Raw genomic sequence first — 7451 nt, forward strand, 5'->3', positions numbered from 1 at the left:
TCTTCTATTTTAGCATCTCTTTTTACTCTTGAAACAGTGAAATTAGTCTTGTTTTATTTTTCTGACTCAGAACTGATACCTGTAGACACTTGTCTTGTTCTTTTATTTATACGTGTAAAGACCACACAAAACGCACAAACACAGACAAATATATACATACATATATATATATATATATATATATATATATATATATATATATATATATATATATATATATATATATATATATATATATATAGAGAGAGAGAGAGAGAGAGAGAGAGAGAGAGAGGAGAGAGAGAGAGAGAGGGACGAGAGAGAGAGAGAGAGATGAGAGAGAGGAGAGAGAGAGAGAGAGAATTAATCCACACACAATCACGTGTGCAACAGAAATGAATCTCTGACTCACATCAGGATCGAAATCAGGTCTTTCAATTGAAAGGAGACCGCTGCCTATCAGGCCACAAAAGTCATGAAAGATGCTAGAACCTAAGCATCACTGTACCTAAGGAACCCCACACTATAAAAACCACCCATTCGAATAGGATGACTGTGATGGAAAAAAAAAATTAATAATAATAATAATAATAGGCATTTGCTTACGCATTGCTTCAGAAAGCAAATGCCCCAGCGCCAAAGAACAGCCAGATCTGAATAATAATAATAATAATAATAATAATAATAATAATAATAATAATAATAATAATAATAATAATAGTAATAATAATGATACGAGAGTAGACCTATAAGTGCAGTAGCATTGAAAATAATGGCTGTTTCTACGGAATTTTGGAAATCTGATACACGCCAGCTCACGCCGATGAAAAGAGGAAAATAATAAGAATAGAGAAGACTCTACATAAATTGAATGCCGTAGAAACAGCCATTATTCTAAATGATAATAACAACAACAACAACAATAATAATAATAATAATAATAATAATAATAATAATAATAATAATAATAATAATAATACACAAAGACGAACTGAGAGACGATGCCACAGAAGACGACAGGGAGGATGAGGTATCAAACAACGACACACGAAGAAACAACCGACGAAGTAACAGAGAGGACGGAATGGGTAGAAAAGATTAGACAATGGATGGAGCCAGATACAGAGAGACAAAGATCCCCTCCATGAAAGCCTAAAACACCAAGAAATTAAGGGAGAAAACAAGCGCCGAGGTCAATAAAATAATGGCATAATACACACCACCAGTATCACAGAAACAAATAACTTGACATATGCAGGAGCAAGATTAGTAGCAGAACTGATGGGGTGATTCGAACACCAACACCACCCAGCACAACCAACCCAACAGAAACCAAAACAGCAACCTCCTTGGAAAAGGCGCCTGGAAAAGCAAATCATGGTGATGAGATCTGACTTGCGTAAACTGAAAGAGATGGCAGAAAAAGGCTAAGAAGCAAGAAAACAAGGGAGGAACTCAACGAGAAATACAAAGTACAAGAGAGGGCAAAAAACACACAATAAAAGATGTAAAACAGAGCCTTAAGGGCCAAAAGAAAAGCACATAAGATCCAACGGTACATGAACAGGAATAAGGGATACCAACAGAACAAACTATTCGGAACCAACCAAAAAAGACTATACAGCCAACTAAGAGGGGAAGACACCCACCAGAAATTCCTGAAGCCGAATCAAGTAAGAGACTCTGGAAAACCAAATATGGAGCAATCCGGTAGAACACACAAACAAACATGCAACATGGCTCCCATGGAAGTTCAAGGAAGAAGAAACAGGGAGAATAAAACAAAGATTCACAGAGATCACGACAGACACAGTCAGACACCAACTAAAGAAAATGCCAAAACTGGAAAGCCCAGGTCCCAGATGAAGTCCATGGATACTGGCTCAAAAACTTCAAGGCCCTACACCCACGAATAGCAGAACAACTCCAGCATTGTATCTCAAATCACCAAGCACCCAAATGGATGACCACAGGAAGAACATCCTTAGTACAAAAAGACAAGAGTAAGGGAAATATAGCCAGTAACTACAGGCCTATCACCTGCCTACCAATAAGTGGAAGTTACTAACAGGTATCATCAGTGAAAGGCTATACAACTACCTAGAGGAGACAAACACCATCCACCCCACCAACAGAAAGGCTGCAGAAGGAAGTGTAGGGGCACAAAAGACCCAGCTCCTGATAGACAAAATGGTAATGAAGAACAGTAGGAGAAGGAAAAAACAACCTAAGCAAGGCATGGCTAGACTATAAGAAAGCCTTCGACATGATACCGGTACCACACACATGGCTAATAGAATGCCAGAAAATATATGGGGCAGAGGAAAACACCATCAGCTTCCTCAAAAATACAATGCACAACTGGCAATACAATACTTACAAGCTCTGGAATAAGACTAGCAGAGGTTAATATCAGGAGAGGGATCTTCCAGGGAGACTCACTGTCCCCACTACTCTTCGTAGTAGCCATGATTCCCATGACAAAAGTACTACAGAAGATGGATGCCGGTACCAACTTAAGAAAAGAGGCAACAGAATTAACCATCTGATGTTCATGGACGACATCAAGCTGTATGGTAAGAGCATCAAGGAAATAGATACCCTAATCCAGACTGTAAGGATTGTATCTGGGGACATCAGGATGGAGTTGGAATAGAAAAAATGCGCCTTAGTCAACATACAAAAAGGCAAAGTAACGAGAACTGAAGGGATAAAGCTACCAGATGGGAGCAACATCAAACACATAGATGAGACAGGATACAAACTACCTAGGGAATAATGGAAGGAGGGGATAATAAAACACCAAGAGATAAGACACGATCAGGAAGAATATATGCAGAGACTCAAGGCGATACTCAAGTCAAAACTCAATGCGGAATATGAATAAAAGCCATAAACATATGGGCAGTGCCAGTAATCAGATATAGCGCAGGGATAGTGGAATGGACGAGGGCAGAACTCCGCAGCATAGATCAGAAAACCAGGAAAACTATGACAATACACAAAGCACTACACCCAAGAGCAAATACGGACAGACTATACATAACACGAAAGGAAGGAGGGAGAGGACTATTAAGTATAGAGGACTGCTTTAACATCGAGAACAGAGCACTGGGGCAATACCTGAAAACCAGTGAAGACGAGTGGCTAAAGAGTGCATGGGAAGAAGAGGTAATAAAAGTAGACGAATGACCAGAAATATACAGAGACAGGAGAAAGAAAGACAGACAGAACAGAGGACTGGCACAACAAACCAATGCACGGACAATACATGAGACAGACTAAAGAACTAGCCAGCCCCCCCCCCCCCCCCCCCGATGACACATGGCAATGGCTACAGAGGGGAGAGCTCAAAGAAGGAAACTGAAGGAATGATAACAGCGCACAAGATCAGGTCCTTAGAACCAGATATGTTCAAAGAACGATAGACGGAAATAACATCTCTCCTTTTGTAGGAAGTGCAATACGAAAAAGGAAACCATAAACCAACCATAGCAAGTGAATGCCCGGCACTTGCACAGAACCAGTACAAAAAGAGGCATGATTCAGTGGCAAAAGCCCTCCACTGGAGCCTGTGCAAGAAACATCAGTACCTTGCAGTAATAAGTGGTACGAGCACCAACCTGAAGGAGTGATAGAAAAACGATCAGGCAAAGACCCTCTGGGACTATGGTATCAGAACGGATAGGGTGATACGTGCAAACAGACCAGACGTGACGTTGATTGACAAAGTCAAGAAGAAAGTATCACTCATTGATGTCGCCAATACCATGGGTACAACCAGAGTTTCGAAAGAGAAAGAGAGGGAAAAAAAATGGATAAGTATCAAGATCTGAAAATAGAAATAAGAAGGATATGGGATATGCCAGTGGAAATCGTACCCATAATCATAGGAGCACTAGGCACGATCCAAGAGCCCTGAAAAGGAATCTAGAAAAACTAGAGGCTGAAGTAGCTCCGGACTCATGCGAAGAGTGTGATCCTAGAAACGGCACACATAGTAAGAAAAAGTGATGGACTCCTAAGGAGGCAGGATGCAACCGGAACCCCACACTATAAATACCACCCAGTCGAATTGGAGGACTGTGATAGAGCAAAAAAAAATAAAATAAAATAAAATAAAATAAAATAATAATAATAATAATAAGTTCCTCGCGGACGAGTGGATTTCGCGCTCGGCTGCCAATCCGGTGGTCCGAAGTTCGAATCCGGCTCTCCCGCCCCCAACGCGGAATCAGAGGAATTTATTTCAGGTGATAGAAATTCGTTTCTCTATATAGTGTGGTTCGGATCCCACAATAAGCTGTAGGTCCCGTTGCTAGGTGGACAATTGGTTCCTAGCCACGTAAAAATATCCAATCCTTCGGGCCAGCCCCTAGGAGGACCCCTGTTAATCAGCTCAGTGGTCTGGTTAAAACTAAGATATGCTTAATAATAATAATAATACAGGGTCAAAATCGGTGTATACATTTGAATTTTACAGATAAACTATATTATAGTCATCAAAGTCATTAACGATTTTTACTCTCTCTCTCTCTCTCTCTCTCTCTCTTGAAGCGAGCTTTCGTCTGGAGCTGCCAGACATCCTCTAGGCTAGGAAGCTGAGGGTGGATTGCTTATATGGAATAATAATAATAATAATAATAATAATAATAATAATAATAACAAAGGCAATTTACTAAGTATTGATTCAAAAGCAAATATCCCAGCTCCAAAGAACAGCCAGACTGACGCTGCGTGTTGGGAATCTAGTCACCTCTGATCTGATACTCGGCGAGGGTTAAACATTATATAGTTCAGCTTCCCCTCTGGGAATTTGTCATGGGACCCGATTTCGCGGGGTATTTCAGCTGTGACTCTGAGAAATCTGGTGAAACTGGGGTCGATTTCCCCATTTTTTCCCTTAAAATAAAGTGTGATATTGGTAAAAACTGATAAAGTCATCATCCAGTAACGATAAGATCATGTAGAATGCGTTCATGCCAATTTTATGTTCTTTTCAGATTTCCAGGGAAAATATTTTTTTTAATCAAATTCCATGACATGAACAGACTGTCTCAGTTTCATTTTTACACTGTGAAGAGAACTCTGCATATATGAAAGCGCTCTCTCTCTCTCTCTCTCTCTCTCTCTCTCTCTCTCTCTCTCTCTCTTTCTCCATTATCGGAAGACAACCCAACACTGAAGCCTCTGTTAATTGAATGGTAATTTTTCTACCATTTTACAGAAAGTGAATTTTTTTTGCTTTATGGCATAAATTTGAATAAGATAAATATCATTTATATTTCCCCTATTCTGGAAGGACTAGCAGATGATGGTTGATATATGTTTTAATGGGAAGATTTTAACTTCATTAAAGTAGGCCTCCTATCTTCCAGCCGACTCCCCGGAAATATATATCTATTATCTGTCTAGGGACTTTCTTAAAGTAAAGAGTTCCTCTCTCTCTCTCTCTCTCTCCAGCCTGGAAATATTTGTCAAGACAGATTTCTGCCCAAATTTTTTCGTGGGGACTTGGTTACGGTCGACTCTCTCTCTCTCTCGGAAATCTTTGCCAAGTCAAGAGATTTTTGCAAAAAATTTTCTTGTGGGGAGTTCGTTTAATTTGAGTCTCTCTCTCTCTCTCTCTCTCTCTCTCTCTCTCTCTCTCTCTCTCTCTCTCCTTGAAATATTTTGCTAAGAGAGAGATATTTATCAACTCTTTTTCTTGAGTGTTTTCTATTTTAAGCCGAATATTTTCCTGCCTCGTTTCCCAGACAAGTAGCAAATGTATACGCTAACCAATAAGATTCACTAATCACCAAGTCTCCATCTGTCCATCTGCGATGAAAATAACAGATTACATTACTTTTTCGATATGCTGACACCACCGGAATCATACATTCATTAAAAGATAAATATTTATCTATATAAGACAGAGAAGGTGAGTGAGGTAAACGAGACTGGCATAATTGAGATACCTTCTGGAGACAGAATATAGGATTTAGGCCAAAAGCCAAGTGCTAGGACCTATGAGGTCGTTCACCGCTGAAGGGGAAATTGACAGTAAGAAAATCTGAAGATGTAATAGGTGAACCTCGTAATGGCACTATAAAGCAACTGTTAGGAGAGGGTGGAAAGGCAGATGGAAGAGAATACGAACGGAGGTACACTAAAAGGAATGAAAGAGGTTACTGCTAAGAGCCGAAGGGACACTGCAGACTCATAGGTAATGCCTACAGTACACCACGTCAGGTGCACTGACGAAACTATCCCCTAGAGGACGATTTCTTCTTGGAAACAATACAAATTCTTCCCTCTTGACCTCTCAAATACAGCAATATTATAATTGAAGCTTATGTCAACTCGTCTAGCAATACTCTTAATTCACTAATGAATAAATAATGCGGGAAATTGTGGTTCGTCAACAAAGATTTATGCTAATTTATATGGAGAACCTATGAATAACAGACCCCGTTATTAAATGACGCTTCGGCTGAGCGAATTCTTGTGGGAAGCGGAGGCATTTCGGGGGATAGACGGACGAAAATAAATGGATTTTAAATAGTTAAAATAGGACGTATTTCTCAGGGATATTAGGTATGCTACGAAAAGTTTCAGGTTTGAAAGGAGGACTCTCATCCTCCAAACATAATTGCTTTAATCAAGAGAGAGAGAGAGAGAAGAGAGAGAGAGAGAGAGAGAGAGAGAGAGAGAGAGAGGCGGACCTAATACTACCATACTTTTAAAGTTTTAGAGAATAGTGATGATATATTTTTGTGTACAGATGAAGTTTCAAAACCGCAGATTCTATTAGTTTTCTTTACTGACAGTGGCTTTGTCTGTCCGTCCGTACTTTTTTATCCGCCCTCAGATCTTAAAAACTATAGAGGCTAGAGGGATGCAATTTGGTGTGTTCGATGATTGGAAGGTGGATGACCGACATACAAATTTGCAGCCCTCTAACCTCAGTGGTTTCCAAGTTCTGAAAGCGGACACAAAAAGTGCGGACGGACAGACAAAGAGTTTTCTCTTACAGAATACTATAACGAACAAGATGCTTCAGTAAAGTATGACGCATCAATGAATTTCATAATAACAACTACAATCTCAGCAGACTTTTCGAAAAATCACGTGACCTACTTTGCATAATCGACACAAATTTAATCGAGAGACAAAATCATATCAGGCAATGAAATGCAATTAGAGGCTTTAATGAGAGATTTATGATCACAGTTGTCCTGTCATCCTCGTGCGAACACCAAGCAATAGTCGTCGATTCCTTTCTGTTGAATACTTTAATCAAGGCCGAACAATCAAAGTGTTTTTAATTATTTGCCTAATGGTTATTTATGAAATGACGGACATGCAAATTATTCCGAGAGCAATATTTATTAATTCATCGCGCTTCTACCGAATCACGTTTTTTTTTTTCATTTTAACGTGAGATTTCCTAATGGAAAACCTACGTCATGTTTTCCTGGAAGTTTACG

This window comes from Macrobrachium nipponense, chromosome 18 (genome assembly GCF_015104395.2).
Source record: "Macrobrachium nipponense isolate FS-2020 chromosome 18, ASM1510439v2, whole genome shotgun sequence".
NCBI lineage: Eukaryota > Metazoa > Arthropoda > Malacostraca > Decapoda > Palaemonidae > Macrobrachium > Macrobrachium nipponense.